Genomic DNA, 22,108 nt, shown 5'->3' on the forward strand with positions numbered 1-22,108 from the left:
AATGCTGGGAATCGTAGTTCTGGTGGCAGACGGATCTCCTAGACACTAGAGCAGTGGTTCTCAACCTGTGGGTCGCAACGCCTTTGGCGGTCGAACGACCCTTTCACGGGCCGCCTAAGACCATCCTGCATATCAGATATTTACATTAATATTCATAACAGTAGCAACATTACAGTTACGACGTAGCAATGAAAATAATTTTATGGTTGGGTCACAACATGAGGAACTGTATTTAAAGGGCCAGAAGGTTGATAACCACTGCACTAGAACAAAGTGAGCCTGGAGCAAGTTACTGTTGTGGTGTGGGATGGAGGGAAAGCAAAGGTGAGAGACATAAGTAAAATCACAGTGTCTAGGAAAAATTAAAGGGAAGATATCGTAAAACTTCCAGGAAATCTCCACCAATGAAGCAAAGAAAAAAAAATGCCTCTATTATTCTGTGAGCAACAAACCAAACTGGGTTGGGGGTCTCAGACAATTCGCTCATATGATTGCAAAGACAGACAGAAACTCCCGGATTGGAGAGGGCTCCCCTGAGGGCTCCCAGATTGGAGAGGGTGCAGGTCGGGCTGAGGGACCCACCCCCCATGCACGAATCTTCATGCACTGGGCCCCTAGTGTGACAATAAAATGTAAGCCTTAGCCTGTTTTGGTCAGTGGATAGAGCGTCAGCCCTTGGACTGAAGGGTCACAGGTTCGATTTGTGAGGATTAACAAAACAAACAAAAAAAAAGAATAGTGATCTAACTCTCCTGTTTAAAAAATCTTCAATGATCTTTCTGTTGGGCTTTTGCATGTACTATTACCCCCACCTAGAATGCTTTTTCCCTTGATCTTTGAATTACTGGTTTCTTTTTCTGAGATACCCATTTGTTTGTTTTTTTGTTAATCCTCACCTGAGGATATTTTCCCCATTGATTTTTAAGAGAGTGGAAGCATGGGAGGGAGAAGGGGGAGAGAGAGAGAGAGAGAGAGAGAGAGAGAGAGAGAGAGAAAGAGAAACATTGATGTGAAAGGCATCGATTGGTTGCCTTCCAAATATGCCCCAATTGCATATGGCTCAACCGGGGCCAGGGGTACAACTTGCAAACCAGGTACATGCTCTTGACTAGAAATCGAACCTGAGACCCTTCGGATAGGTGGGCCAGTGCTCTAACAGCTGAGCAGCACTGGCCGGAGCTGAGATACTTGTTTTTAAATGTCATCTCAGAGAGGCCTTACCCTGACCATCTAATGATTCTAAAGTAGCTACCCATATACTTTCTATAACATCACCTCTTTTAATCTTTTGTGTTGCACTTAGTAATATGATATTTTTTGGTTTACTCACACATTTGTTTATAGTCTCCTCCAGTTAGAATGTAAATTCTCTGAGGATAGTGCTTGGCACATTGTAGGAATTCAGATAATACTTGAATGATGAAACAGCTTCATATGTCTTATGAGGCCCTTCTTGGTCTTTCCAGCATCATCTGCCTCTTAGTACACCCTCTACTTTGGCCTCCCCAGCCTATCCCATTTCTTCAGATGTGCTTTCTTGCTGCAGGGCCTTTGCATATCCTGTTCCCTCTCCCTAGGATACTCTTTCTCAAATGCCTTGCCACTGCCTGAGTATCTCCTATTTATCCTTCAAGTTTTAGCTTAGGTGTAGTTTCACCTTATTAGCCTTCTTAATCTTACAGTTTTTCCAGTATTGCCTTTAATTATCATTCATATTGTAATTATTTGCTTGTCTTCTTAACTAGACTGTAGTTTCTGTCAGATAAAGGCCCATGTCTTGCCCACCATGTACTCTTAGTCCTAGCTGCTGTGGGCTGGAAGAATCCCTTGAGGTGGGGGTGGTGGGTAGGAGGGATGAAATACCAGGGGTATCACCTGCGGGGCAACAAATGTGTCTTAGAATGTCAAGCCATTTGGCCCTGGCTTATTATCTGAACCATCTAATATTCTTGAGAGGAACCATCTAATATACTCGTCTCTCTGTGAGACATATTCATAAAATCAGAGTAAGCCTGGCAGGGAACTTGTCCATGAGGGGGGCATGAATAAAGAGGACAGAGGTTGAGGATTTGGGTACTCCTAGTGGCTCATTGCTGGAGTAAAATCCTAAGCGAGGAAGGAAGCAAAAAGGCCTTAGGGATAAGGTGAGGCAAAGATGAAACAGGAAGCTGAATCATTAGGTCAGAAACGTAAACAATCAGGATAGTGGGTGGAGTGTAAGAAGGGACAGAACAAGCAAGTCAGGATTAGGACCGTAAATAATCTTGGGGGTTGCTCAAATCATCTTTAGCATTCTTAGCTCTTTAGTGTGGAAACAACTTTTGTGTTATAAGAAGCATTAGGTAGTTAGGCCTACAAGGGTTTGAGCTGAATTGCATATTACTTAGTATTTTATGTGCTATATACAATCAAATCCTACCTTAATTTCCTCCAGAAATTCTAGGTTAACTTTTTCCCTACTTCAGTTTCTGCTCCCAAGAGCCAACCTTCACTCCTTTTAAATATACTCGGTGCAAATAACTCATCTTTGAAAAAAGATTCCTGTATAGAAGCCTGTAGCAATCTTGGTATTCCCATCAGGCAGGGTGAGCAATCCTTCAGGCTATCCTCTCACCAAACCAGGCATAGGAGCTGGCCTCAGCAGCCTCAGGAATTCAGGGCTCTCTGCCTAGCCCCGTGGTCGGCAGACCGCAGCTCGCGAGCCACATGCGGCTCTTTGGTCCCTTCAGTGTGGCTCTTTCACAAAATACCACGTGTGGGCGTGCACGTACAGTGCGATTGAAACTTCGTGGCCCATGTGCAGAAGTCGGTATTTTGTGGAAGAGCCACACTGAAGGGGCCAAAGAGCTGCATGTGGCTCGCGAGCCGCAGTTTGCTGACCACTGGCCTAGCCTGACTGTGGAATTTCTCTCTCAAATTTTGGAAGGGACTTGATAGTGTAGAATATAGGGTGTACTCTCATAGGTGAGGCATATTAAGGAGTAGTGGAAGAGTGGCTGGGTGTACATAGATGGTAGGATCTGAAGGTGTGTAGGCAGTGGATTTCAAAGTTTCTGACCTGGAATGGTCCTTGAGTTTGTCAGCATTAGGGGCCTCTGATGTGCCAAGTAGAATAGAGCTTGTCATTAGCTCTTAGAGGTGTCCTGTATGTTTCTCTGTGTAGTCTGGAGCTCTTCTGCAGAGTAATAGCTGGCCTAATGGTGGGTGCTAAGGGGGAATCATCGGGATAGAAACAGTACTTATTGAGGAGGGGTGTGTTCTCTTTTGAAGGTTGGATGGATTATGTGTGGTTATATTGGGCAGTTTAAGGCCTATGTCAGGCTAGGCATTTATACTTCTATCCTAGGGCTCCGTTAGGAAAACCAATCTAAGAGAGCTGGATGGAGATCATGGCCTTTGTTAGTGATTTCCCCAAGAGTGTGAGTGCTCCCAACTTTGACTCCTCTGTTCTCTAAGCCCCAGGCTCTGAGGTCCTGCCTTTTGTTTTCTACTTTGTGGCCTTCAAATTTCATAATCCATTCTGACTCTTCTTTCTATATCACGCTATGCCCAGCCTGACTATTGGCTTTACATGGTCCCCTAATTAAAAAAAAAAAGTTTAAATATTGATTTTTAGATAGAAAGGGAGAGAAGGGGTGGGGGAGAGAGAGAGAGAGAGAGAGAGAGAGAGAGAGAGAGAGAGAGAAAGAAACATCAATCAGTTGCCTCCTGATGTGCCCTGATGGGATCAAGCCCACAACCTGGATATGTGGATATGTGCCCTGACCAGGAATCAAACCCACCATCCTTCAGTATACTGGATGATGCTCCAACCACTGAACCACACCAGCCAGTGCCATAGTCCCCTAATTTTGATATTTCCAGTTAGCTTCAAGTGAGGGCCTTCTTCCATTAACCCTCTTTCTAGAGCTATGATTTTGAAGCTTTAATGCATTAGACTTACCCATGGGGACAAAGGTTGTGGAGGGGGAGCTGGATACTTACTTAAAATGCAGATTATTGGTTTCCTCCTAGCTATTCTGATTCAGTAGGTATGGGTTGGTAAGCAAGGATCTGCATTTTGCTTGGCTTCCCTGGTGACTCTGACACACCAGTCATATGCAGATCATATTTAGAAAAACTCTGACTTAGAGGAGTCTGCTTGACCTCTGACCTTTAAAGGGGAAGGAATGGGCTTTGAACCCTTTCCTTGGATCCTAAGGTCCTAGGAACATTAGTTATCCATTGGGGACAATGGATAACTGTCTCTGTGTACCAGTACCTGTCTTCCCATTGACATAGTAGGTGCAGAGCCCAGATGAAGTAGCGGGTCTTAATGACTCCCCACGGCAGGTCAGTATCTCTGGGATTTACAAGGGGCATTAACTTTGGATTCAGAAGGCAGGCTAGAATATAGACCTTAAAGGCTGCCAGGTGTACTTCAGATTTATCTCTGCGGTGGCTCTGTTTCCTGTGCACATAGACCAGCCCTAGTATAGGTTGTCTTCATTTGGTCTCCAAACTGTCCTCACTTCTTACTGTGGTCATCCTCTGTAAAGTTTCCACTGTCCTCCCATAAAACAACTCATCCTGTCAACCTGTCTCTCTCCTTTTCAAATCCTCTATTGGATTTCTATTATGTGTACAATCAAGTCCAAATGTCAGGTTGGAATAAACTGTCCAAATTATGGTCTACAAGGCCCAGCAAAAACTGTTTCTCAGGGCTTATTCCAAGCCCTTCCCCCTTGTGTCTGTCTCTTGCAGGCACCCTTAAAGTGCCTGGACCTCTTTTTCAGCTCTCTGGCTTTAGGGCCTTTGCAGTGCTATAGCCTCTGCCTAGAAAACTCTTTATCCTGCTCTTCACCTCATTAACTATCCCTTGCCTTTTTTATTATTTTTAAAAAATTGATTTTTAGAGAGATAGAGACATCGATGTGAGAGAGAAACATCGATCTGCTGCCTCCTGCACACTCCCAACTAGGTATTGAGCCCGCAACCTTTTGGTACACCAGACAGCGCCCAACCACCTGAGCCACACCGGCCAGGGCTCCCTTGCCTTTAAGTTTCAATTAAGTATTATCTTCTCTTAGAGGTCTTTTCTGGCCACTCCATATTACTCACAGTCACATGTTATTTAGCACCTTGTTTGCTTCCATTAGCTCACTTAAAACTTTTTGTTTGTCTTTCCATTCTCATAAAAATACGGGTAAGCTTGTGAATGGTTGTATCTTCAGTGCCTAGTGCATAGAGATACTCAGGTACTTGTTGACTAAATTGCCTTTCACCTTGTTGGTACCTGTGTTGGTGCTTTCTGGTTCTGTCCAACCCTCACCCTTTGCATATGTTGTTGCCTCTGCCGGAAGTCCCTATTCTCTCATCAACTGTTCAGATTCCCTCTTGTCCTTTACCACTTCTCTGAGCAATTCCTTACTTCCCCAGGCAGTGCTAGTTCAACATAGATAACATTTTGGTCCTCTTTTTTTGTTGTTGTTAATCTTTGCCTGAGGATATTTTTCCATTGAACTTTAGGGAGAGTGGAAGAGAGAGAGAGAAAGGCAGAGAGAAACAATGATGCACATCAATTGGTTGCCTCCTGCACAAGACCCGACCAGGGCCCAGGCTGGGGAGGAGCCTGCAGCCAAGGTATGTACTCTTGACTGGAATCAAACCTGGGAACCACAGGCTGATGCTCTATCCACTGAGTCAAATCAGCTAGGGCACATTTTGGTCCTCTTGAATGGACTTTTGCCCTGCATGGTAATTTCACGTATGTAGGAGATAGATAGTACGTATTGCCTTTGATTTACAGATGACAAGCCAGAGGCTCTGAAAGATGGATTAACTTGGAAATGGCAGAACTGAGATTTGAACCTCGATATGTCTGTAGAGTCCTCACTCATTCTACTTCATTGCACTGTCTCTAAAAGAAACAAATAGTTCATATCTTTGGGGATTCCTCGTGATAATGACGAAGTCAACATACAGCCTACCAGAAATGAGCCAGGGTGAAACACTATTAAATTAAAACCAAAGCAAATTTCAGTCATCATTCATAATTGCTTGGAGGATAAAGAATGAAATTTTAACATTTTTGTTGAGAGGAAAAATATGCAAAATTGTATACAAAGCCTTTAATACATTTTGCTTAAAAATACATCAGTAAGATACGAATTGAGTAAATTATGGCAGATATTATCATATTATGCTCTATGAAAAAGAATTAGATACACACAGACACACACACACACACACAACAGTAGTCTTGTGGCTCAGTGGTTGAGCGTCGACCTATGAACCAGGAGGTCATGGTTCCATTCCCGGTCAGGGCACATGCCCCTGTTGTGGGCTCGATCCCCAGTGTGGGGTGTGCAAGAGGCAGCCAATCAGTGATTATCTCTCATCATTGATGTTTCTTTCTCTCCCTTCCTCTCTGAATTCAATAAAAATATATTAAAAAAAAAAAGAACAGTAGTCTCTAAGATCTATCATTAACAGAAAACTAAAGGTACAGACAGAATAGTGTTTGTGGCCTGTTAGCTTTAGTATTTGTATGAAAAAGGGTGGACTCTATATACTTATTATACCCAGACTACTTCCAGAGTTTGTTTTTTAATATCTTTGTGTTGCTGAAGTTTGTTTTTTTTTTTACCCATATGTGCATTGCATTTTTTAAAAACTGTAGTAAAAAACATAACAAAATTTACCATCTTAACCATTTTTAAGTGTACCATTCATACAGTAGTGTACAGTATGTGCACATGTTGTGCAACAGATTACCAGAATTGAAACTCATTTTTTTCTTCTTAGAATAAAAGTCTTTATCTTTGGGCATTCATAGAAGTATAATTCCAAATCTCAAATAATAATTACCATTTGTGTATAGAATTTTCTTTGTGAGTATGTGGTTGTTCTTGTTATAGTTCAGTTATTGGTAAATCAATGTAAAGGCATTCAGACATTTGAAAGAAGTTTGATGCACTTTCTGTTTCCTCAGTCCCATTCCCCACAATCTGATGCAATTCCTTTTCATAAAACTGATACTGTCACCACTGAGCTACTTTTTGATAAATCCATTGAACTATTTTGACTCTTTCCTTATCTCTCTTTCAGTTCTTAGCACTCCTGTCTATTCCTTTCTTTTATTTATTTGTTTTTTACTAGAGGCCTGGTGCACAACATTCATGCACTGGGGGGGAGAGTTGGGGTCCCTCAGCCAGGCTTGCACCCTCTTGCAGTCCAGGAGCCCTCAGGGGATGTCCAACTGATGGCTTAGGCCCGGACATCCTTAGTGCTGCCACAAAGGCGGGAGAGGCTCCCGCCACCGCTGCTGCGCTCACCATTCATGAGCCTGGCTTCTGGCTGAGTGGTGCTCCCCCTGTGGGAGCACACTGACCACCAGGGGGCAGTTCCTGCATTGAGCGTCTGCCCCCTGATGGTCAGTGCGTGTCATAGTGACCAGTCGTTCCACTGTTTGGTCAATTTGCATATTAGCCTTTTATTATATAGGATATTATATAGGATTGTTGACAGGATTACAGATGTCCCCTATTTCTCTCTCCCTTGCCCCTTTCCATCCAACCCCCACCCCACACCAGCCCTTTACCACATTATTGTCTATGTCCATGGGTTATGTATATATGTTTTTTGGTTAATCTCTTCCCACCTGCAAAACTGAAACTCTTTTACCCATTAAATACTTCCTCATTTTCCCCTCCCCCTGGCTCCTGGTAACTACCATTCTACTTTCTCTTTCTATGAATTTGACTATTATAGATACCTCATAAAAGTGGAATCATGTAGTATTGGTCTTCTTGTGACTAGCTTATTTCACTTAGCAGAATGTCCTTGAGGTGGTTCACTCATGTACCATGACAGGATTTTCTTCCTTTTTAAGGCTAAATAATACTCCGTTTTAGATATATACTACATTTTATCTCTTCATCTGTCAATATATTGTCTTTTATAAACTTTTAAAAAGTACTTTGCTTCACCCTTTACATATGATCATAAACATCATGTGTGTGTGTGGCAGCAGGGAGAATGGTTGTGGTGTTATTAAATTGTATCTCTCTAAACTTTATAGCAAAGAGAAGGATCCCTTTTGTCTAGTGAATGATCCTCAATTTTATGTTTTGGATTTTTCTATTTAAGATTTTTTTCTTTAGCCGAAACCGGTTTGGCTCAGTGGATAGAGCGTCGGCCTGCGGACTGAGGGGTCCCGGGTTCAATTCCGGTCAAGGGCATGTACCTGGGTTGCGGGCACATCCCCAATGGGAGATGTGCAGGAGGCGGCTGATCGATGTTTCTCTCTCATCGATGTTTCTAGCTCTCTATCTCTCTCCCTTCCTCTCTGTAAAAAATCAATAAAATATATTTTAAAAAAAAAAGATTTTTTTCTTTAAGTGAAACACATCTTTTATTAGGAATGCAACAACAAAAGGGAAGGTTGTGTTTGAAATTAAAGATATCTGTGTACGTCAGGATACACCACCATTTGTCTTACTTCATCCACTCCTTTGTGTTACTAGCATCTCTGTGCTTCTTGTTCCGTGCACTAGAAATTTTGGGGCCCCCTTTTTATAACATGTTTTCTGTGTGTTGATTTTGTCTTTCCAAATGGAATAAATTATTTTTTAAAAATATATTTTTACTAGAGGCCCAGTGCACGAATTCGTGCATAGGTGGGGGCCTGTCGGGAGGAGGAGACAGCAGGAGGTTGGCTGACTGGCCCCTCGCCGATCGGAGCCCGATCAGGACCGGGATGGCTGGGGGGAGGGGCTGAGGGCAATTGGCCAGTGGGCCCCGCCCCTGATAGGGGTGGTGAGGGCAGATTGGGTGTCAGCAGCTGGGGGAGGGGTCGTGTCAGCTTGGCCGGCCAGCCCCACCCCTGATTGGTGTGGGGGGGGGCAATAGAGGACAGAGCTGGCTGGGGGGAGGGGCCGTGGGCCGATTGGGGTGGTGGGGGCCGATCGGGGGCCAGCTGCCTGGAGGAGGGACCATGGGTGGTTGGCTGGCCAGCCCTGCCCCTGATTGGAAGGGGGGGGCGATCGGGGGTGTTACTGGTTGTGGGGAGCAGCTGCAGGCCAATTGGGGTGGTGGGGGCCCATTGGGGTCAGGGTCGGCCAGGGGGGTTGGCCGGCCGCCCTGCCCTCAATCAGGGCGGGAGAGGCCAATCAGGGGCAGGACCAGCTGCAGGGAGGGGCTGCGGGAGGTTGGCCGGCCGGCCCCATCCCCTGATCAGGCCGGTTTGCCGGCCGCAGTGGGCGTCATAGCAACCGGTCGTTCTGGTCATTACAGCATTCCGGTCGTTGGCTTTTTATATATATAAATTGATTTTAGAGAGGAAGGGAGAGGAAGAGAGAGATAGAAACATCAATGATGATAGAGAATCATTAATCAGCTGTCTCCTGCACGACCCCCATTGGGGATCGAGCCCACAACCCAGACATGTACCCTTGACCAGAATCGAACCTGGGACCCTTTAGTTCACAGGCCAACGCTCTATCCACTGAGCCAAACCAGCCAGGGCTGGAATAAATTCTTTAAAGCAGGAGACATATGTTATATCCTCTAGTCAGGAGCATAATAGAAGTTACTCAGAAACTACATATTCAAGGAAGAATGACTTATCTTGTACTCTTCACTAGTAAAAAATGTTTACATTTGCAGACAAAGTGTGTTGGAGAGAGAGAGAGAGAAAGAGAGAGAGAGAGAGAGAGAGAGAGAGAGTGATGTTTCCTGGTGAAAGCCCAGGAAAGAGAGCAGAAGCTGGCATGGGGTCTTGAGAGAGAGAGAGAGAGAGAGAGAGAGATGTTTCCTGGTGAAAGCCCAGGAAAGAGAGCAGAAGCTGGCATGGGGTCTTTAAGGCTGTGGACTGATAAGGCTGTGGTCCTGAGACTTCTGTGTTGCGGTCCTCAGGAGAATCTCAGATTTCTGCCCTCTTCCTAATCTCCAGCCTGGATTTTCAACTGTCAGCAGGGCAGCTGGATCTGCACGTGCCTTATGCTTCTTAAATGTAGTAGCACATAGTAGGAATGTTTGATAAAAGTGATTTTTCATTGAGCTGATAGTATATGAAAGCATTTAACACAGGTCCCGACATATAGTAGGTACCCAGGAGGTGACAGAAGAGAGTATGTGAGAAATATTTTCAAAGTTAAATCTTTCTCTAGGACCCCTACCTCTATTCCTGTGCCTCCACTCCTACCCTCTTGCTAAAGAGATAGGGGATAGCAACATGGATTCCACCTTTGGGAAGCTTCCAGTTCCTTGTTTGTGGCTTTATGCTCAGGCGAGAAATATAATCTCCCCTAAAACCTCACCCTAGACTGAAAATGTTCCAAACAAACTAGCCTGTCTTGTCACCTTAGGCAACTTTTAAAAAAAATATATATATTTATTATTTCAGAGAGGGAGATAGGGGCTGCCTCTTGCACACCCCACACGAGAATGAGTCCACCACCAGGGCATGTTCCCTGACCGGGAATCAAACCATGACCTCCTGGTTCATAGGTTGATGCTCAATCACTGAGCCATTCCGGCTGGTCCCAGCACCTGTCTATATAGACAACATTCTTAGTAGGGACCTAGCCTTGAGAATCTTATTGGAGAAGTGTATGAAACTCTAGGGTAGTTGTGGCAAGGTGGTGGGTTTATGGGGTTGGGCATGAGTTTAACTTAGCCAGGATAGCTTGTTAGGTGCAAGTATGGAGAAAGGGATACGGTAGAGAGAGAAAAGGGCTCAGCTCTGTGTCATTTTCTGCTCATAGGGAGATACAGGCACTTGTGCCAAGCACAGAGCTCTGGCCTGCTGTGTCTGTCACCTCCTGTGAATGTCACCTCCTGGCTGCTCTGCAAGGCATTTGAGGTTAAGTAGATGAAATAGGGACTCTGAATCAGATAGCCTTGTTTTAAGTGTTACCGGTTTGCCGGTTGGAAGTGTGCCTCTCAGGATCTGTTTCCCTTTTGCCGAAATTTGTGGAATCCCATCCAGATCTTGGAGGGTTTCTCTCCATCCTTCTTATGCCACCTCATCTTACCTTGATCTTGAGCTTTTATCCCTTTCATCCTATCACTGGTCTGGCTTCTGGGAAGAGGAGGGAAAAGGATGAGGAAAGATAGGAAGAGTTGAATAACTGGTAGGGGGTATGTGGATTTGCTATCCTTACATGCTTTCTGGAACAAAGTGTAGGTGGGAGGAGGATGAGTGAGTGGGTGGGAGAACAAACAAATGTCACCTGTACCACTTGTTTGTCCCTCAGCCTGGACCCTTGCTTGGTATTCTCAATCTCTGGTGTTGTTCCTCTCTCCCATTTAAAGTATCAGCATATATACCCATGTAATTTCATACCAATGGAATCATACCTTAGTGCTGTTTTTTTCTTTAATACTGTTTTGTAATCCTTTTTTTTTTTTACCTCCCCCCTATTTTATTGAAATATAATTGATATATAACATTGTGTAAGTTAAAGGTATACAATGCGATGATTTTATATACATACTAGTATATATTGTTAAACTATTACCACATTCATCACCACACATAGTTACCTATTTTTTGTGTGTGGTGAGGACCTTTTTTCATTTGATTGTACGTTATGGACATCTTTTCATGTTAACCAGTACTAGTATAGAGTAAGTGGTTGAATTATATTTCAATGTGCCGCTATACCATAATATATTTTGTTCTCTAATATTTAATCTATTTATCTCACATATTACCAATGGGGCCTTTCCTGACCATACCCTTTCTTAAAATTGTAACAAACCTCTTTCCTTTCCTATCTCCTTTATTTTTTTCTATAGTATTTAGTACCACTTGATATACATTTAAAAATATTTGTTTATTGTCTAACATGCTTCAACCATTAGAATGTAAGCTTCATGAAGACAGGGATTCCCCCCCCCCCCTTTTTTTTCTACTACTGTATACCTAGTGCTTAGAATCGTTCCTGGTCACTATTGGTGCTCAATAAATATTTGTTGAATGAATGAATTTGTTGGACTTTTTGTGTAACTATTAAGTTTTAATTTGCAATATTTTTGTTATTATGTACATTCTGTGATAAATACCCTGGTATATAAATTTAGCACACTTATCTATCTCCTTAGGATAAATTCCAAGAAATGGAATGTCTGAGTTAAAGGATTATGCACATTTAAATTGTCAATTCATGGAGCCAAACTACCCTTAAGAATGTTAACTTCTATCAACAGTGCATGAGATTGCCAATTTCTCCACATTATGAGTAACACTGGGTTGTGTGTTTTTCGTATTCCCCATCTCATAGGTGAGACATGGTCTTGTCACTGTAACATAATAGTTGAGAATGTGACTCTGGAGTCAGCCTTCTGGGGCGTGAATTCTGACTCAGCCACTTACTGTGTGTCCTTGGGTAAGTCATTTAACTTCTCTTCCCTCAGTTTTGTCTTGGGTAAAGTGGGTATAATGATAGTATTGATTTCATGGGGGAGTAAATCAATTAATTCAAGTAAAATGAGTTGAAAGAGTAATTGAGATGTAGCACACAATAAGTATAATTTAATTTACTTTTTTTGAATATTAAAGATAGAACATCTTTTCAGAAGTATCTTTTCAGATATATTTTGGACATTTATATTGTTTCTTTGGATCACTTATTCATGTCCTTCGCACATTTTCCCAGTCATATTTTTCTAATAATTTGTAAGAGTTAAAGTGTTGACTATTATGTATGGTGCAGAATTGTTCCCAGTTTGTCATTTGTCTTTTTATCTTTGTATATGCAGGTTTTTTTCCTGCCTGCAAGTTTTACAGTTTTAGGTAATCAAAATAATCTTTTCCTTTATAGTTTTCTCTGCTACTAGGCCAATCTTTTTTTAAAAAACGTATTTTTATTGATTTCAGAGAGGAAGGGAGAGGGAGAGAGAAATAGAAACATCAATGATGAGAGAAAATCATTGATCTTCTGCCTCCTGCATGCCCCCTCTGCCCCCCTCCTAGGGATCGAGCACACAACCTGGGCATGTGCCCTGACCGGAAGTCAAACTGTGACCTCCTGGTTCATAAGTCAGTGCTCAACTACTGAGTCACACCAGCTGAGCTACTAGACCAATCTTTAGAAAAGTCATGTTTTAACAGACTGACAGCTGTCAGAGGGAGGGGGTATTGAGGGGTGAGGGGGAAGCTGGGTGAGGTAGGTGAAGGGATTAAGCAAAAACAAACAAAACCCAAAACAAAAAAACAACTCATGACACAGACAAAAGTATGGTGATTACCCAAGGGAAAAGGGAGTGGGGAGAGGTAGAAGAGGGTAAAGGGGAGGATAAATGATGATGGAATGAGACTAGACTTTGGGTAGTGAACATATAATACAATATACAGATGATGTATTATAGAATTGTATACCTGAAACCTATATAATTTTATTAGCCAATGTCATCCCAATAAATTGAATAAAAGATATAAATAAAAAGGCATGTTTTGTTAGCTCAAAATTATAAAAATAGTAACCCATTCTCTTTGAGTACTTTGTGTATATGTGTATTTTTAATTCTTTAAGTCTTTAAACCACCTGAAATTTATTTTCATATGAAGACAGCTATTGTGATCTGGCTCCTTCTTTTTATTTTATTTTTTTAAAAATATTTTTATTTCAGAAAGGAAGGGAGAAGGAGAGAGAAATAGAAACATCAGCGATGAGAAAGAATCATTGATGGGCTGCCTCCTGCACACCCCCTACTGGGAGTCAAGCCTGCAACCCGGGCATGTGCCCTTGATCGGAATCAAACCCAGGACCCTTCAGTCTGCAGGCCGACGCTCTATCCACTGAGCCAAACCAGCTAGGGCTGGCTCTTTCTTTTTAATTGGATTGTTTCCCAAACCCATTTAATTGAAGAAGAATCATCAAGAGTAGGAGCAAGAATGAGGAAGGGCTCTCCTTCAGGAGAATCTGTTCTCCCCTCCTTTAATTTGAAAGTAGGATATCCTAGAGATAGCAAATCTCCATTTCAGACTCAGTCAATAGTCAATAATCATTCTGTTGCTAAGCTGTGGAATGAATATGCTGTGTAAAGCAGTTTGGGATCAGAACTAACAACTTGACTCTAAGTGATGAGACTGCTCTGCTCATTGGTGCAATTCTTCACTGGCTCTGGAGGCTCCTCCTAAGTGGATCCTAATTTGGGGACTGTTTTGAAGGGGCATTGTTAGTTTGCAATAATAAGTTATGTGTTGTTCGAGAAACAAAGTGACTGTAGCAGATATTTCCTCACTGCAGCCTGGGGGTATTGTTGGGGTATTGATAGGAAGTATTGAATAGTAGTAAACTCACTGTGTTATAGGTCTGCCCTTACTAGCTCTTTTGGAACTCTAGTCCCATCCAGTTGCTTGCTTCTGACTCAAGATAGAGGGAGGATGATTCTTGTATTGTAGAGCATCCACATATCCCATGGCAGCAGCTACTCTCTGCCAGAGATAATAAAGAAGGGCAGCTAACTCTTACATGGCATATATTATGTTCTAGGAACTGTTCTAAGCTAGCTATACACACACACACACACACACACACACATACATACACACACACACACACATACATATATATATATTCTTCACGAAGTAGATCCTCTGTACTGGGTTGAATAGTGTCTACTCAGAACCTGTGAATGTCATTTATTTGGAAATAGAGTCTTTCTAGATGTAATCAAGCTAAGATGAAGTCATATTGGGTTAGGGTGGGTCCTAATCCAATGACTGGTGTTCTTATAAGAAGAGGGAGACATACCAGAGGGAAGATGGCCAGATGAAGATGGAGGCAGAGATTGAAGTTATGCTGCTACAAAACAAGGAATGGCAAAGATAACTAACAACCATCAGAAGCTGGAAGAGGCAAGGAAGTATTCTTCCTTAACAGCCTTCTGAGGGAGCACAGCCCTGCTGACACCTTAATTTTTGACTTTTAGCCTTCAAAACTGTGAGAGAATAAATTTCTGTTGTTTAAAGCCACCCAGTTTCTAGACTTTTTTACAGCAGCCCTAAGAAACCAGTATACACTCTTATTATCGTCTTCATTTTCAGGTAAGGAAATGGAGGCCCAGAATGGTCAAATATTTGGAGATCTCTCAAGGCCACTGCTCTGCTGGCTGGGCACTTACCCTGAAGCTCCTGTTGTTGCTGTTGTCAGCTCTCCACTTTCACCACAGCCATCAGCTTCTGGTAGTGCTGGGGCTGAGCTGCTGGAATGGCTCCTTTCTGTCACAGCAGGCCCAGCCTTTTCCCCATCCTTGCCCACTTCACATCCTGAAGCAGAAACTCTTCTCATGAGGTTTCTGGCTATAGCCTGATCATTTCACCAGGTCTCTTACTCCAACCCTTCAGGCTTTACTTTTCATTTCCATGCATTGTCAGAGAAGTGTGGGTGACATTTGAGGGGAGGGTCACCCAGCTCCTGGCAATTGAATTATGCTTCTCATTTCTGGCCCGCTTATGCTTCCAAGAATTTCTGTCAGTAGACAATTCAAGTCTTTATTTTTCTTTGGAGCTTTTAAGATCTCACACATAGCTCATATGGCACATATCACAGTTCATGGCTGTGAGCAGAAAAGGAGCTGCTTCCTGGTAGCACTGTCTGTGGCTGCCCCGGTCACCTGCTCTTGATGAACACAAATCACCACAGTGCCTCTCTCCCCTGCCACTGGGAATGGTGGGGATAAGGACATTATCTGACCCAGCTCTTCAGTGTAGCTCCTTCTCTGCCCATGGTCTCTTTTGCTGGCATCCCAGGAGAGATTTCCTCCTCCTGCATCCTGTTGCTGGCTCTGGAATCTCGTCTGTTTTCCACTATAGACCTTTGTTTGGATCCTGCTCTTATTGTCAGCTCCTCTCACTAGACTGAACTTTTGGAACTCGAGAACCATATATTTTTTTAAAAAAATATGTTTTTATTTCAGAGAGGAAGGGAGAGGGAGGGAGAGAGAAACATCAACGATGAGAGAGAATCATTGATCAGCTGCCTCTTGCATGCCTCACACTGGGGATCAAGCCCACATCCTGGGCATAAGCCTTGACTGGGAATTGAACTGTGACTTTCCTGGTTCATAGATTGATACTCAACCACTGAGCCATGCTGGCCAGTCAAAACCATATCTTTTGTTTGCTGCTATAGCCCAGGACTGAGCAAAGACCTGGCACTTACTAGCTAATCCCTCAGGAAATGTTCATTGAATAAAGAAATGAATGTTGACCTTGAAGCTTTGGAATCCTAGTTTTTCTTGCTTCTTGTTAAAGCCAAGGATCAGATTAAGAACTTTAGAGGCAGCCCTAACCGGTTTGGTTCAGTGGATAGAGCATCGGCCTGCGGACTAAAAGGTCCCAGGTTCGATTCTGCTCAAGGGCATGTACCTTGGTTGCAGGCACATCCCCAGTAGAGGGTGTGCAGGAGGCAGCTGATCAATGTTTCTCTTATTGATGTTTCTAACTCTTCTATCTCTCTCCCTTCCTCTCTGTAAAAAGTCAATAAAATATATTTTTAAAAAAACAACAAAACTTTAGAGGCCTACACAATAGAACAATTATCATGTCCCTCATACTTCAGCCCCCAGTATATATATTTTAAGAACAGTATTAAAATAAAACAAGTATAAAGAAAATCCAGCAAAATTACCATGGTGACTGCTTGGATAAATATTAAATAATTTAAAACATTTGTTGTTATTGTCTCTGCTTTGCTAGTTCCCTAAGCACATGCTGTTGGATAATCCTGCCCTGACCAGCCCCTCCCTCACCTTGAACTTCACTTTTCTCTTTACGCCATCTGCTGAAGCTGCCAGCTATCCCCTTTCACCCCGCAGTGGTGTCTGGCTCCTGAGACCCCAGCCTGGGTTTGTGCCCTGGACTCCCTGGGGGTTTGCCAGAAAATCAAGTAGAGCACTGCTAAGGAGAACTCCCATGCTGACTTGGAATTATAGTCAGCATAGCACATTGTGTTACTTAGGCCATTGTAGTCATCATAATCTGCTTCCTGATCCTATATGTGGAAAGCTTAGAAATTTTCTTACAGTCTTCCTTCCTGGATTACTGAGAGAAGTCAAAACACAGGTTCACTCTGCCTCCTGTATTAATCTGGGCCTTGCTGGGATCATTCAGAGAAGTAAGGTGTGATTCTGGAAGTGGAGCCCAGACTTCCTACAGGCTGTTCCAAGGTTATGACCATAGTCAAATCCAGTTGCTGCTTGATTCTAAGGAGTTTAAAATAGTATTGGAAACCTCCTAGGAAAAAAATCACCACCGTAACTTCTTGGCTAAGGAAGTGGTGTTTGCTGGCCAGAGTAGAAGGGGTAGCCAAGCCTCGCAAGTTCTATTCTGGACCTGTTGATTTGAGGTGTGACATTCAGCATTTTGAGATTATGTCCTGGAACTCTGATGGTTTCTCATCTCAGCATAGAGAGTGATATGGGCTGTGTTTGCAGGGAAAGAGGCCAATAATAATGTCCTCTAGGAGAGCCTCACCATTCGATGTCCCTTTGTTTGAATTTCCAGGCTCTTTAAATACAGCCCCTTCCCTGCCCCCCCCCTCCCCCCCGCTATACACACTTAATACAGGAACCAAGCAATATTATCCACATTTTACTTGAACTCATTTAATCAGAATTGCTTTCCTTTTTAGCAGTGTGATTAGATCAGCTCCTCTAAGGGATGGAAACGTTGATAGGGTTTAGGAAAGGAAGGAAAGGTTTACGAAGGGCACATACCTTGGCCTTGGACAGCCAGGGAGTAACATGAGGGCACCAGGTACATGATGTGCTAGATGAGGAAGAACAAACTCACATCCCTGGAGAGCCAGGCATGTAATTAGATGCTTTTCATATATTTTCTTATTTAGTTACCATAATGCAAACCAATAAATTATCATTTTTGCACGGGCAAGCTGAAAGTCATAGAACTTATGTAACTTACCCAAGGTCAGACAGTGAATAAAAGGCTGAGCTAGGATTGATTTCTCCTCAGGTCTGTCCACTTCCAAAGCCCATGCTGTTATCACAGCTCTTGTCTCTCTGACAAGATTTAGCAAAAGAGGGTGGGCAAAAAAAGAGAAGATGGGGAGATGCCATCTTTCTGTGCCTCACAGTTTTGCTTGTTGAGACCTGTTTAGCCAGAGCATCCTGTTTGTAGAAAACTAGGTTCTATATATAGAGATGCTACAACAACATATGTGGGAAAGATACCAATTGGCTGTAGGGGAGGATTAAAAAAAGCCTTTGTTCCTTACCTCTAGGTCTCATTGCAGTGTAACCCACAAGTGTCAAAACACCACTGGCAACACTGGTTTAGTGTGTAAGAGGCCCTGTCCTATTCAAATAAAATCTGTTGGTCTATCCCAAGGAGTAAGTCATGATGGGGCAGAGGTGAGGGTGTGGTGTGCCCTTACTGCATTTCCTGGAGCTGGTGGCACCTGTTATGTGACTATTGCAGTGAATTATTACTGAGTAAACAAGGGGTGTCTCTCTCTTGCTTTTCTAAGGGAGACCAGATGGCAGTGGGTGTTGGCCAAGATCCAGGGGATCCTGGCCTCTGCGCTGGCAGAGTAGACAGCTTGAGAGGTCAGGTGATGGAATAAGAAGAGACAGAGCTAGTCTATCAACTGATGTAATCTTAGGGGCACCTAGAATGTGTCCTGCCCCTCAAAGACTTGCCTCAGCGATTTGCTATTGTTTGGAGTTCCACAGTGAAACTTTCCCCCTAGATTTAAGTCTTTGAGACCCTACTAAAAATGAGACTCCAGGAAGGGGTTTGATTGTGAAGCATCCTGGTCATCTAAGTGGAAGTGTGATTCAGCTTATGAGATTAATTTCTGAGAACTAGATTAAGGCAAGGGACTGAGCGGAGAGGACACTGTGCTCCTAGTCATAGGGACAGGAGGGAGACACCACTGAGTTGGATATAAAGGCTCTGCAAAGAGAAGTTGGGTCCCTAAAGAAACATTTTGTTTCCTTCACAATTTTGTCTGAGAGAAAACTAGCAGCTGAGGGTGGTGGGGATGGAGGCTCTTGACCACAAGAAAGGGTGTGGGGCAGAGATTTCCTACCTGCATGCTGGGTATGCAGGCACATTATTGTCTGGAGAGCAGCTGACAGGCAAAATGTAACAAGGAGTGCAGGACCTTTGGGTCTGTGGTTTGCTGTTATGTCCTCAGACAAGACTGTCACAGATCTTAGGAAGCAAGAGGAAGCTTCACAGAAATGATGTAAAGTGGTGGCGCAAAAGAGGCCGCTGATGACAACATGGGCAGGGTACTTCCTCAGTGACCACTGGTCACAGACAACTTGTGGTCTTGATTTCCCAATGAGTTGGGCTGAGCTAGGGCTTGATGGGAAGGCAAAATAAGCCATGTCAAAAGCAATGACAAAGCACTTGGGTGTACGTGCACATTCCCTTAATCACTAACTTTATGGAGCCAAAATAGCTAATCCAGAGGCTGCCAGCATAGCACCTGTGATTCAGATCTACAACTTTTTGGCCTGAGTTACTTCAAAGTGAGAGAGCCTTCCTAATTGACTGTTCATCTTCATGATCTGAATTTTCACATTTTTTCCTCCCCCAGGGGATCTCCGACAGAGGCAACCCAAATCTCTGCCTTTCCCAGCTCCTCACAGATGGATTCATGGATGTCCTTCACTCTTAGGCTTCAACTTTACTCTGTTTACTTTCCTACCCTAAGTCGAGAGCATTTTCTTTTTTAAAAATATATTTTATTGATTTTTTACAGAGAGGAAGGGAGAGGGATAGAGAGTTAGAAACATCGATGAGAGAGAAACATGGCTCAGCTGCCTCGTGCACACCCCCTACTGGGGATGTGCCCGCAACCAAGGTACATGCCCTTGACCGGAATCGAACCTGGGACCTTTCAGTCTGCAGGCCGATGCTCTATCCACTGAGCCAAACCGGTTGTTAGGGCGACATTTTCTTTTTAATTTATTTTTATTTTTATTGATTTCAGAGAGGAAGGGAGAGGGAGAGAGAGATAGAAACATCAATGATGACAGAGAAGCATTGATTGGCTGCCTTCTGCACGCCCCCTACTGGGGATCAAACCCAGGACCCTTCATTCCACAGGCTGACCCTCTATCCACTGAGCCAAACCAGCTAGGGCAAGAGCATTTTCTTTTGATCAGACTTTTGGTTTCATTCAGACCACTGGGGTTCTTACTCATTTCTTCTGGCATATTTTCCTAGAGAGCTGTCCTAGAAATGATCTCTATCACTCACCTCCTAAAGTTTGACAAGGTTTGGACTTTCATCCTTACTGGAATGAGTACAATGCTATGGAGGTTTCTGGAGGTACCACACCCCATCCTTTCCCCCCCAACCACTGTAGCCCATACACAAGATCGAATGATGTAGCTGGATCTGCTGATCACCAAGATTTTGGAGCCAGTACCTCCAATAGGGAGGGACTCCTGGTCATGTGTACTATGCCCTAAATGACAATCTGCCTCCCCTCTATGTCACCTATATTTTGGCTTTTTATTAAGAGGATCAAGCTCTGTCCAATTGCTTTATTCAAACCCCCTCGCCATGTCAGGACTCCACCCCTTTGTCAATTCCTCACCAGGGGCTGTGGCCTTTGCTTTGCAGCCTCCTTAGGCCAGGTCTCTTCTCTGATACTAGAGCCTTTTCTTACATCTAGATTTTGGTAGGTAGAGTCCTGTTCACCCACAAATCTCCCAGTGTTGACCACTATGAATTCTGCACTTCTGGAACAAGGTTCTTAGCTTAGGCCCCTATCCTGAATTTCATGCTAGCTCTCCAGCTGCCTCTGCCTCAAAAAAGAGCTTTTAATATGCATTTGTAAAGCTCCAGAAGGAGATAGAGAATATGACATTTTCCAAATTTATTTGTTTAGAGAGCCAGTCCTGGCTGGTGTTTGAGCATCAACCTATGAACCAGGAGGTCACCGTTCGATTGCTGGTCCGGGTATGTGCCCGGGTTGTAGGCTTGATCCCCAATAGGGGGCATGCAGAAGGCATCCAGTGTTTTTCTATTTCTCTCTCTCTCTTCCTCTCTTTCGAAAATGAATTAAAAAGTACATTTAATTAGAGAACCATTTTATTTTCTGAAGGAATATTTATTAAAATCTCACAGAATATGGAGTTTGGTGGAGCACAGTTTTGGAAAGTGTGAACCTTTTCCCCAAAGGAATGGATGGCAAATGGAGGAATTCCAGGTGAAGGTAATGTGACTATCAGTGAAAAACATTCTGTGGGGTTGGAAATTTCTCCTTGTGTTCCTCATTGAACAAATCCACTGAACCACCTACTATTTACCAGTCTCTGCTGGAGTCACACCAGTGTTTGACTGTTTACTGTGTGTCTGCATAAGGCCAGTTCTGACCTGGAGTGGAACCTAAGGTGGGGAGGAAGTAGATATTCTACATTCTTTCTCCCACATTTGGATCCACTTCCCCTTTCCTCCAATTGAAACAGGAAGTGGTGAATGGGGTGATGCCATTATGGCCACAGACATCATTAGCTTCTGGATCCAAGGAAGGAGGGCTTCTGAGGCTTCTTTCTCTATGTTTGACCTCTTCCAGGATTTCTCAAGCACTCCTCCTACTCCAGGACTATTTATCTCAGCATCAGTCTCAAGTCTCACTGCTCGTTCAGGATTTTGACTTTACATATAGGGATCTCTGCCAAGTGGGATGGAGCTCATTCTTATGGAAAAACTGTGACGTTCTGTATTTTCTACTTTTCCCCTTCTTTTATAGCTCATAGGAAGTCCAGATTATAATAATTTTTTCAACCTTTCAATGAGATAAACCCATGTTCTGTGGGCAGGATGATCTTGCAGGTGGAGATCAATTTGGTAGGGAGGGTGATCAAGTGTCAGGAACTCAAGCTGGCATAGGTGGTAACCAAAGAGGAAATCAGTCACTTCCTTTGTGTGTGATTCTCAACCAGTACAGACTGGAAAAAACTACTTGAAGCAGATAGAAATCTCTTAAGTCTTGTGACTAAGAAATTACTAGGTCTCTTTGAGACCCTGATGTATATGTCTTTACTGTCATTAGTGAGATCTTTGGTCAGCCAGTCTTGACTCAGTTGGCTGAGCTAATCATAAACAAAATAGATGGAAAGACTCAGCTTTTTA

At 43.3% G+C, this 22,108-nt stretch overlaps 1 long non-coding RNA gene across 4 annotated transcripts in view; it reads left to right on the top strand.

Annotated features, from left to right (window-relative positions):
* LOC102252784 overlaps positions 1–22,108 on the top strand; it is a 51,344-nt gene that overhangs the window by 16,841 nt on the left and 12,395 nt on the right. Inside the window, exons 3-4 of one of the 4 annotated variants that reach the window (XR_313688.2) lie at positions 12,270–12,374; positions 15,038–15,532. This is a non-coding gene — a long non-coding RNA (uncharacterized LOC102252784). The other 3 variants (XR_001362411.1, XR_001362413.1, XR_001362412.1) reach the window with 3 other exon arrangements.

The sequence above is a fragment of the Myotis brandtii genome, unplaced genomic scaffold (assembly GCF_000412655.1).
Source record: "Myotis brandtii unplaced genomic scaffold, ASM41265v1 scaffold251, whole genome shotgun sequence".
NCBI lineage: Eukaryota > Metazoa > Chordata > Mammalia > Chiroptera > Vespertilionidae > Myotis > Myotis brandtii.